At 36.8% G+C, this 12,010-nt stretch overlaps 1 long non-coding RNA gene across 3 annotated transcripts in view; it reads left to right on the forward strand.

Annotated features, from left to right (window-relative positions):
• Positions 1-12,010, forward strand: part of LOC131919162 (uncharacterized) — a 32,217-nt gene that overhangs the window by 10,531 nt on the left and 9,676 nt on the right. Inside the window, exon 4 of one of the 3 annotated variants that reach the window (XR_009381181.1) lies at positions 7,122-7,361. The exons of the other annotated variants lie outside the window; for them this stretch is intronic. This is a non-coding gene — a long non-coding RNA (uncharacterized LOC131919162). The remainder of the gene's footprint in view (positions 1-7,121; positions 7,362-12,010) is intronic. 3 annotated transcript variants of the gene reach the window in all.

The raw sequence follows: 12,010 nt of genomic DNA on the forward strand, positions 1-12,010 counted from the left end.
TCTTTGATGTACCAGAATCCCCCACAGTAAAGAAGAAGGGAAACTAATATTTACTGAGTTCCTGCTGTGTGCCAGGCTCTATGCTAGATTCCTCATAAATATTATCTGGCTCAATTCTCACAGCAACTCCATGAGTTATGCATTATTAACTTATTCTCAGAGATAAGGAAACCAAGGCCTCAAGAGGTTAGGTACATTACTACACATCACATCATTAATTGAGCTGGTCTTCTAGCATAGTCCTGCCTGTTTCCAAAGTTCCTGAATTTTCCAACAGGCTTTACACATAATATATATATATATATAATAGCACTGAGCTCCATTCATCACTCTCTTAAATACAACTTTTATGTTATTTCAAATTTCCCAGATATATATAAAGGCACTTATAAGTTATTACTTATCCAAGTAGATTATCAACCCACATGGTCAGGACTGTGTGCTCTGCTTTGTGAGTGTGCATGTGTGTACATCTGAATGTAGAGAACCTTTAATGTGAGTGTGCACGTGTGTACATCTGCATGTAGAGAACCTTTAACGTGAGTGTGCATGTGTGTACCTCTGCATGTAGAGAACCTTTAACGTGAGTGTGCATGTGTGTACATCTGAATGTAGAGAACCTTTAACATATACTTGTAAAATGACTGACCAATGGCAATCTAGAAAACTGAATTGTAGGAGAGATGTCTTTAGTATTCAAAACTCTTGTTAGCCTCAATTACACTATTTAGGGCATTTATATTTTGCCAATCATCTACTTAAAATAAAATGCCTACACAGTAGTATTACATGGCAATTGAAAGAAGTCTAAATCTCCTGGCAAACAAATCCAAAGAAAATGGAATCAATATAAAATAAAACTATAAATGAAGGATGAAATTTAATGAGATTTTATTATTTTGTCCTTTAAAAAGTCTTTTCTGGTATTATATATTGATTAATGGTAATTTTCATGGTATCCATTTTAATGGATTCTGAATATCATCAAAAATATCAATCAAAACTTTGTCACCTTCCTTGCCTACAGATTTCTCTTCATTTAGTATGATATAAAAATTTATCCCCTATTTGAACTTCCCTCATTATTCTTGGCTCTTTCAACCTGGAGTTGGGTATGGCTGTTATGGCACCTAACTGCATGCATCTGAGACTGAACAATGAAGATTAGGGACAGGTTGAGGCACCTTAAACTTGGTGAGCTAAAGAATGAGGCAGCCATGGGAAAGTTAATCCTGCCAGGTCAACAGCATTTCCTCTACTAGATCCTGCTAGGCAGAGCTGCAGTTACATCAGCCACTGGAATTTCAGCATTTGCAACTCTATTGCAGTTGTTTGAGGCCCTAAGAGGCTGCATATTATTTGTATAAGTTATGGTTTTATACTACCCAATCTTAAGGATGTCAATACATTTTGACAGCTTGTCTATTTCCAAGGCTTGAAGAAATATTGATTCTATATTTCAATGTATCATTAACAATCATATGTAAATAATGAGTTCCATGCTCTGAAGAAAACTGACTGGTCTTTCTTTTTTCTCCCAGTGTGTGTGTGTGTGTGTGTGTGTGTGTGTGTGTGTGTGTGTGTGTGTGTGTGAAGTGCTGTTTAAGGGTTGGGATTAGGATTCTGTAGTATAATTTCTGTGACTCCCAATTTGGCATCTTATGCTGTCACTATGAGCTCATGATTTCAGGTGAGGAATAAACCATAGCATGTGAACCCTCAAGCAAAAGAGATGAAATTTTCATCCAAGTGTCCTAAAGAATAAAAATGATGGCGATAAAAACAGAAAGTATTTGACATGGACAAAGTTGTTTCTAACTAGAGCGTTTTTCAAAGTTTTCTGAGGGCATCAATTGCTCTTTGAGCAAATCATTTAGAACAGAACTCATGAGAGCATCAGCAAATGATCTTCTTCAGCCTGCAATTAGATTAGTCATGCACTTGTGGCCTTGGATGTAGGGTCATTTGTATTCTAGAAGAATCTATGTGCCACAGGATTTAGAAAGAAAACAAAGAAAACTACTAAAACATGAACCAAGTATTGGAAATGTAGTTTTCCATTAAAAAAGAATTTAAAAATTAGAAATTTTTAATTAAAGTATAATCTTGTCATTTCCCCCTCCCCTGCTCTTCTTACAACCCCTTCTGTGCCCTCTCACTCCAATTCTTCCCATTTCCCAATTCTCACTTAAACCACTCTTTTAATTTTTAAAAGTTTTATTCCATAAAACAAAGGAAGATATAAATGTTGTAGTGGAGATATTATCAAACTCAGATTATTATTATTGCCATCACGAATGCCATAGTTATTTGTCACCCTGCCCAATGTATATTTATATATTTACTTTCTCAGTAATCCAGTTTAAAAAAATTCTAGCACCAGGGAAATACATCTTGTATACTGTTTATCTTCCTATTATAACTGTTCTCATCTCAATAGATAATTGTCAGAATTTTAAAAATTAATTGGGGTCTTGCAGAAGGGAATGTGCTGCGTGTTGTTAGAAAGTCTGTGGGAGGAATAACTGGTTGTACAGCCTAGTGAACTGTGCCTGATTTTTGGCCTGTGTCTGCTCTTGAAGGTTGAGGTGGCTGTAAGACCTACTGAAACCTTCTGAATACTGGACCAAAATGATGGGCAAAGTCGGTGCAAATGGTGTAATTCTGGATTTTTGTTCTAAAAAATTCTTAAAACTGTTTACCAGAGCTCCAAGTAATTATTATTGCTCTTAATTGAAGAGACAGTCATTTCATTAAATAAAGACAGTGTTAGTTGCTATATGGAAAATAGATGTCATAGTATCGATTTATTTTCTTTATGTTCGTCAATTATAAAACATCACAATTTGAGTGGGTATGGTGTCTCACTGTAATGTCAGTATTTAGGAGACTGAGACAGGAGGATCGGTTTTAGGAGAGCCTAGGCTTAATGTGAAACCCTTTCTCAAACTTAAAATAAAATAAAATAAAATGAGAAAGCCAAAAAAAGAAAACAAAATAAAATCACAATTCTTTCATATTTAAGAAACATACAAATAGGCAACTCTGGTGAGCAGACCTTACACTTTTATACCTCCTCTTTGCTGTTAACTGAATTGAGAATGATTGCATACATAAGAATATTTACTGATAATGTTAATCAAAAAATAAGAAGCCATGAATTTGAATGGGCGTTCAGGGGAGAGTGAGATGTCTTTTTTTGACCATTTACTGAGCAGACTCTAGTGCAGTGGTTCTCGATTTGTGGGATGAGACCCATTTGGGAGTCAAACTACCCTTTCATAGTAGCATGGTTACAATTATGCAGTAGCATTGGAAATAATTTTATGGTTGGGAATCATCCCAACATGAGGAACTATATTAAAGGGTCACAGAATCTGGAAGGTTGAGAACCACTGGACTAGTGTGTTCTGGGCTCTGTAAGAAGTGATTCATACCTGCATCTCTGATGCAGGCCGTAGTCAACTGTCAGCATCACCTGGGAGCTTGCTGAAATGCCTAATACTGTGGCCCATCCCCACCCCTGCAGCAGAGAGCAGTCAATGTAACCAACTCTGTAGGAGTCCCTGCACACTCTAGTCTCAGAAGCAAGGCTTTCACCTTCCTTTTGTGATTTTTCACCACAGCTCAGCAGTTGGGAGACTAAGGCATTGTGCAGGTCATAGGGCTATTATTCAGTTCTCTCTAGTCAACTATTCATCATGTTTTAGTACTCAGTTATCCTCTTCATGGGGGAAAGCTTATCCTCTCTCAGTTGTCCAGCTCAAATTCTACCATCTCAACTAAAACATCTTTTTTTGTTTGTTTGTTTTGAGACAGTAAGACTACTAGGTAGTGCATACTGGCTTCAAACTCACAATCCTCCCAAGTCAACTAAATTATTCTTAATGCAGCATGTTCCAAATAACCTTTATGCTTATAAGTCTCTCTTTGTCCTTCGGTTATTTTTTAGTTTGTCATATAATAGTTTCATTTTTATGTAACAATGCAAGTATCCATGAGGACAGAAACCACTTTCTTTTGACTTGTAGTGTCTGTTGTACCCAGCACAGCATCTACCATATAATGCGTGCTTAATAGATGCTTGAGTAAATTAACAATTGCTTTTGCCCTTTAAATAAAGCCATCCTATAGTTCATTAGGACAAGTAAATCCAGTTTAGTGTATTAACAGCTGCTAATTGCTTCAAGGTTATTACTGCCTGGCTCACATTAATATTAATAATGACAATTCCTACCAGGTCTACAGGATTTTATTCCATCCAAAGCATTTCAACACTTAGGCCATTTAATCCTTACGATAGTCCTGTGGGATGAGACCTCTATCATCCCCATTTTACAGAAATTAGGTGGTCTGAAAATTAAGGAACACTATAGAACGGAAACAGGTTACAACTCCAGCTTCAGGCAGTTTTGTCTCTCTGACGCACTACACTTCTTATATAAAGTAAAAGACTTTGTCAAGTGTTGTCTGTGGTAGGTAGTCTCATATGTGAATAGTAACAAAGCTACTGAACACACTGAAGTCAGATATGATGAGGGAATGATCTACAGGGTTTGGTAAATGGTTGGTGTGGTGGTAGAGAAGAATGGGAGATAGACTTCTATAGGTGCCTGAAGTTCAGAGTTTGGGAGCTTATAGATGTTGTAGTGCTATTGATGAAACATACCCAGGGCAGAAGAATGCAGAAAATATAATTTGGGAAACACAGAAAGGTGGCGGCTCATTGGGTTTTCATCTTTCTACTTCTGTGATTATGATACATGTTGAGTTGGAGCTTGAAACTGAATAATATTTTGCTCATAGGCCATATCATGTGAGTGAGAATTAAATTCAGTTGTTGCAATCACTGAATCTTTGGGACCGTGAGTTGCTATAGTATCATTTCTGTACTAGGCTAATCTGACTCACAAATACTAAGAATGCTTTAAAGTTATATGGCTGAGTAAAGAATATCCAGATTCTTGGTTTTATACTATTTCATTTTATAGTCCTCCCAATTACTGTGAATGAAAACTGTGTTATGTTTATGAAAATAGCATCCTTGAAGTTTGCTGGATTCTCACCTAAATAGGCTTAAAATTAGAAAGAATTTTTACCTACTTGTTGATGGCACAGAATGGAAAGGTCTAGGATCTGAAGTTAGAAGTTCTGAGATAGAATCTTCACTGCTATCTAGATATATCCCAAAGAAATTATCTTAACTGGTATTAATCCAATTTATTAGTTACCAATTAGGTGACTTATACTAAGTAATGCATGTAGTATAAAGAGCCAGCCAATGAGCTGTTGTGGGTAAATGGAATCTTCACAGAAACCACATCTAGTTCTCTATTTAGCCAGTGAAAATAAAAGTAGCTGGTTAAACTAAAAACTTCTGTACAGTAAATAATGAAAAGAGGGAAGAGACAATTTGTATATTTGGAGAAAATATTTGCAAATTGTATATATGAAATAGATGGACAAAGGATCAGAAGAGATATGAAAAAAATAACCCAGACATATAAATATCAAATAGCTATGAGGTAAAACAATTAATGAATTCCATCATCATTGTGTAAATGCACCACATTTTCTATATCCATTCATCCTTGGATGAACACAGAGGCTCTTTCTATTTCCTGTCTACTGCCAATAAGGCAGAAATCAACATGGGTGAGCAGGTATTTGTATGTATGTGCTCAAGAGTAACACAGCTGACTCATGGTCTTTGAGAAACTTCCACATTGATTTCTCTATTGGCTGCACCCGTTTGCACTCACACCAGCAGTAAATAAATGTTTCCTTTTCTCTACATCCATGTCAGAATTTGTCTTTTCCTTTTTTTTAATCTTAGCCATTCTGATCGAGGTAAGATAAAGTATCAAAATAGTTTTAATATGCATTTCCCTGAATGAAAGAAAATGAAGAAGTTGAGGATGTTGAACATTAAAAAAATTCTCAACTATTTGAATTTTATTATGTAAGAATTCTTTTTTTAGTTCTGCACCCAATTTTAATAAGGTTGTTTATTTTCTTGATGCTTAGCTTTTTGGAAATTCTAAATTCTAACCCTCTGCCAGATGTATAGCTGGTAAAGATGAAAGGTGATATATCAAAGAAATGCAAATTAAAATGTGACTGGAAACAAAATCCTATTATGATGGCTATTATCACAAAAATGGAAGGTAAGTGTTGGCTAGGATTTAGAGAAGAAAGAATCCTTGAACACTGTTGGTGGTATTGTTATTCAGTATATACAATTTAGAAAATAGCCTAGAAGTTCCTTAAAAAAACAACCAAAACAAACCATGGTTTTCATTTGGTCAAACAATTCTACTTCTAAATATATATCCAAAATTGGTATATTGAAGAAATGCTTGTACTCCTTGCTCAAGATAACAAGAAAATTACATGTTTATCAATAGATGAATGGATATATATATAATATATATATATATATATATATATATATATATATATATATATATATATATATATAATCTCCAAGTTTCAAATGTTATTGGTCGAGGAAGTCTAAGAGACTCCTAAAACAACACAGACTATTGCTGTCCCTTTGGTTGCTGCCCAGAAATTGAATGTAAGATCCTGGTGCTGAAGACACCACACACTTTGGACAAAAGTCTTTGAGGAATCAAGACTGACTGAATTGACCTGCTACCTCCTCTTTGAGGACTATCTCTCATAGTATTGGAAGGTGCTATGCAAAATGCCAAGGGAGAGGAACAGTCAGTTAACTTATGCATCTGTAAAGTCTATGAACCACACCAATGACAAGATCAGCAAGATATTCACAATGGTACAATAGCGGTACTACTATCTTGGGGGTAACCAACAGCTCTGTTATTGGACTTAAAGACAACACAGTAGGAGGGAATAGCTGGAGAAGTCATAGACCCAAGAGAAAAAAATTGTCATGTTCCTAAATCAATATAATTTCTAAATGTGTTCTAAATAACCTTATGCCCACACACAGCTATGGCTCTCAGCCCTCATCAAAAAAACTTCATTTTTACATTGATGGAAATTATCATAGAAAACCACAACTGGTTAAAATGCAGACACATGTCTGGGGTGCCAAATTCCAACTCATATTTTTTATTGTAACATTTAAATCTAAGGCTTAAGGAAAATTGTGGAAGAGGGGCCAGAAAGGTAATAGCCAGAAGATCAGGATGTCTGCTGTGAGAAAGTGTTTTCTGTGTACGACAGGGAATCTGCACCATGAACTCTCAACAGTATAATTGTCTGAACAATACCCATGTGACAGTACCACCAGTTGTCACACCAACACGGATGAGGCAACTCTCACAAGACCCTACCCTTAGATGAAGAACTATAGATGATCAGTGCCTGCCGAGGTAAGGAAAATCAGCCTCCTCCATGCATTAGCTCCCACATATATTGTCCAATTCCAAGTGGTCATCCCAGAATACATGTACATACAAGCAGAGATAAATGGATTTACTAAGTTATATATGCATGTATGTATACATATATGAACATAGACATATGTATATGTATGTATGTATATATGTATAACAATAATTGAAGAGATCATGAATTTGAGAAGACAAGAAAGGAAATGGAGTGGAAAGAGAGAGAGGTGGGGATGATATAGAATCAAGGCTCTTGTATGAAGTTCTCAGAAACATAAAATTATTACTTTTAATTTTTTTTCAAGATTTTTTTGAGAATATAATATAATCACCTCATTTCTCATGTCCCTTTCTTCCCTCCAAATCGTACCACATACCCCTCCTTGCTTTCTTTCAATTTCATGGCCTCTTTTCTCAATAATTACTGCTACATTCATAAATGCATATTAATATATACATATTTATCCCTAAATACAACTCACTTAGTGTGCATAATGTCACTTGTCTGGATGTTCTCATGACTGACCCTCTGGATAATAAATTGGTGTGTTCTTCCATAAAAAAGGAATCAAGTTTCTTTCCAATTCTTACACTAGTTAATAAAGATGAAAGAGAGCTCAGGACTTTTAAAGACATTTAAAGACAAGCTACTAAGGACCCACAGGAAGGTGGCAAGGATGGCCAACACAGGCACAAACCACAAGCCCACAGACAACTTTCCATCAAAGATCCAGTACAAATGAACTGTCTCTAATTGCATAATGGATCCAGGTCTCTAGGGCTAGATAGATTATTACTGATTTTAGGTCTTATCATAGGTTTTTCATCCATAGAGAAACAGTTGCCTGTGTTCTTCACTGTTGAGGCACTGCATTCTGGAATATAAGCATGTGTTTCCTTATTTGTTCCATTTTCATTAAATATATATCAATTTATAAAACACACTGAAAATAAAGCTAAGAACTGAACATCATTATTATTTGTTGTTTTGGGTCCTCAAAAACTATTTCTCATGAGTCTTGTTTTTCCTGGCCCCTTGCTGAGCATCTCCTCACACTTATTCTCCTTTAGTCCCCAGGACTTTGGCTGGCACCAAAGGACATTTCTTTCCCCATGTACTTGGGCTCCCTTTTATCATATTTACTTTTCCTCTATTCTGGGAAACAGAAAAATCACACACTTACCAACACATTCCCAAATTCTTCCATGTTCAAAAGCATCTCTTGGGTTTCCCTCCCAGCCACCATTCTATTTCTATTCCCGCATGATGGTCTGTGACTACTGTCTCAACTTCCTCATCAACCATTCTCTCCCCAAGCAGGTTTCCTTCTGGCCCTTCACATCATGAAAATGACTCTTGTCAAGGTCACAATTGACCTTCATGATGCTAAATCCAATAGACACTTGTGTCTTTTCATCTTATTCAATCTCATTAGCATTCAACCCAGCTGGCTGCTGTGTGTTTCTCGAAGCATACCCCTTTGTTTGCAATGTCCTTCTCCTTCATATTCATGCTTGTTCCCTGACTTCCATGTCCATTCAGCTTCTTCCTCCTTTGCTGACTCCTCTTGTTTTCTGTAACTTAATGAGGGGACTCCACCACTTCCTCTGTATTCTTCACCAGGCAGGATTTACTACCCCATGTTGTTGATTACATGCTGATACCTCTGTGCTTACATCTTCAGCTCTAAATACAAAATTATATGTGATGTTTAAAGAGAGAAATATAAAGATATTCCTTCTTTTGGCTTCAAGTAACACTCTTAAGTAATCCCTCTTAAAATCCAAAATCCATACTCATGTGTTTGAGTTTCAACTCCATACTCCCACTTAAATGTACAATAATTTACTCAAAATTATTATAATTTTCTACACAATATTTGTCAAACCCACTTCTATATGATATTTTGACTCCAGAAGTTCAGTCAGCAGTGGTTTCAGGAAGAATGGAATAGCTTCAGGGTACATGGCTGATGTTCAGTGCTTTACTGTGCCACTTTTAGTTTCAAGATAACAGGCAAAATAATTCTTTAAAACTACAAAATAGGTCATGTCTTACTTAAAACTTTTAGTACTATTTAGATTTCAGTATAAATGTTGCTTCTTTGCAAAAACTTCCCCTAATATTCAGTTTAAAGTGGTCCCTTAGGTGACTAATTCTCATTTCTCAAATTTATTACCATCTTTGTGTCACAGAGACATGAGCTCCCCCCCCATCTTGGCTAATTGTACAGGGTTTTCCATATAATAACAACAAAAATACTAATGCTGAAAACATAAACACACAAATGAATGCATCAATTTATTTATTTAGCAGTATCTGGGATACTATGTCACAGCTTTCTGTGAATATGGCTCACTCTATAACAATAGTAGTTTAGGAGAGTTTACAACTCACTTACATAGTGAGATTAGTGATTTCACCAGCAATTGGAATACATTACATGACTACCTCTTTCATGTCTGTGCAAGCGCAGTGTTTTACACAGCAATAACTTGCTTTATGCATATACATAAAGTCCAGAGGAAAGTCCACTTTTGCAATTCTCTTTATAATCATCAGACATAATTCGGTATTATTAAAGGAAAACATGCCATACTATAGTGGTGAGCACCTCTAGTTTTGTATAGGCTTTTGATGTCCTCACCTTTTTTTTGTGCTCTCCTAAATATTTTGAAAGTATAGCATTAGTTCTTCCAAACTATGTTCTTACCCAGATAAGTTGGGGGCATGCTAAGTATGGTCTTCATTCTTGAAATAGTCCCAAACTGTAGCTTCTTGTTTTTATGACTACATCTCCACAGAGTCTTGAAGTCTTAAAAATATAGTTACTTGGCATGCCTTTATATGAACTGGATTCTAAATGTTCCAGGCAAGGACTTCCATGCGTGTGTACTGCAACAACTTAGCTTCAAATGGAGCCTCAAACCACCTTGATTACTATTTATTCTAGATACAAGGGAAATGGGAGTTATTTCTTTACTTAAGGGTGGCATTCTTATTATGTGCTTACTTGGCTACTACCTCTCAGCCCTGCACACACAGGACTTTGTTATTAGGCCTTGCAAGAAACATTCACCTCGGCTTCCTACACATTTCATCTTCTGAAGCCTTGTGTGAGATTCTTCTCCCAAGTATTTAGAGTTTAAACCATGTGTCACTGAAGGCCACATCTTTATTGCTGTCTGAGCCACTGTTGTTCAATAGAGGCCACCGGCACAATGCATCTTTGTCTTGCACCAGCTAATAACCCAGGGTACAGCAGGCCTGGCCTGCCATTAACATTTACCACGGCTACATTCATCTGTACTGTATAAAAACTGAACGCTGGCCTGGCTCTCCTCATTGTTTTCAGAACCTTGACTCTCCTTACCATTCTCATCATCCAAATTTATTTAAGGATGAAACTATTAGAAACACAATTGGTGAATTAATGTCATAGGGACTGCTGCTGGCAGCTCATCAATTTTTGATATGCCACTCAGACAAATGAAACATAAGCCACCCAGAACAAGGGGACCTTTTGACACTTCAAAGGAAACCCCTATGGGTGGTTTCCTCTTGAAGCTACACTAAACTGGCTCGATCTCCTCAGCTGGAAGCTGCCAATGTCTCATTAACCCCTAAAAAGGCCCGGCATGAGCCTCTCTTTCCAGCTGTAATTATGCCGTGCGCTCCTGTTATGCTGCATGGAGTCGAAACACTGTCACCCGCACATTACAAACATCCGTCCTAATTGAAAAGCAGATTAGACTCTTGTGTTAATTAGCCAAAAAGCCCGCCCACTTGCATGCATTATGATTGCCTCTTAAATACTGAGGATGTTGAAATCCCTCAGAAAGACAAGGCAGACTTAATTGCAATAACCTGCACATTAAGTTTAATTTACTTTAAATTTACCGGTTTAGCAGGCTCATTTGATGGTGTTAATGTTCTAGCAAATTAATTATCTGAATTAGTCATGCCTGGTGGAGTTTTGCAGCAGAATACATTGTACAGTGGCCTATTAATAACAGACAAACAGGACAGGGTTAATGAGAAGATTATGCTGGAGTTCTTAAAAAAAAGGGATCTTGCATGAATTCAAATATAATCACCAAAGTGCAAATACAGACTCAGAATATAAACAAACTGAGATTTATTATACTCTGTGGCATGCCATCCAGGAGAAACAGTAAAACATGATGGTGAAGTATCCGACAGCAAGAGCCTCTTCCATGAACTCCTCTGCATCCCTCCTCTCCACAAACGGTTTCCTGTTAGCGTGCATATGTGAAAGCTGTGGTGGGCAACTGAATGCCTTCCACAGGCTGCAGAGATGGAACTGGAATGCCAGCTCATAATAGCTCTCCCTGGTTAGCTCCGTTGCCCTTTTAGTAATTTACAACACTTTGAATGAATTCTGGGCTTCACTTTTAACCATCCCTTTGATCAGATCACAATACCATTAGCCCATAACTAATCAGAAATAATGATTATCTACAGCCTGTCTTTTCTGCCCAGGCAAGATCTTTCCAGTATTGTGTTGGTAATATGTCAGGATAAGGTAAGAATGGAAATGCAATGGACTGGGAAGATCAGATCATTAGGTCCTTTAGGTGATCATCTAGGTGGTCCTGTCTAGCATCAT

This window comes from Peromyscus eremicus, chromosome 9 (assembly GCF_949786415.1).
Source record: "Peromyscus eremicus chromosome 9, PerEre_H2_v1, whole genome shotgun sequence".
Taxonomy (NCBI): domain Eukaryota; kingdom Metazoa; phylum Chordata; class Mammalia; order Rodentia; family Cricetidae; genus Peromyscus; species Peromyscus eremicus.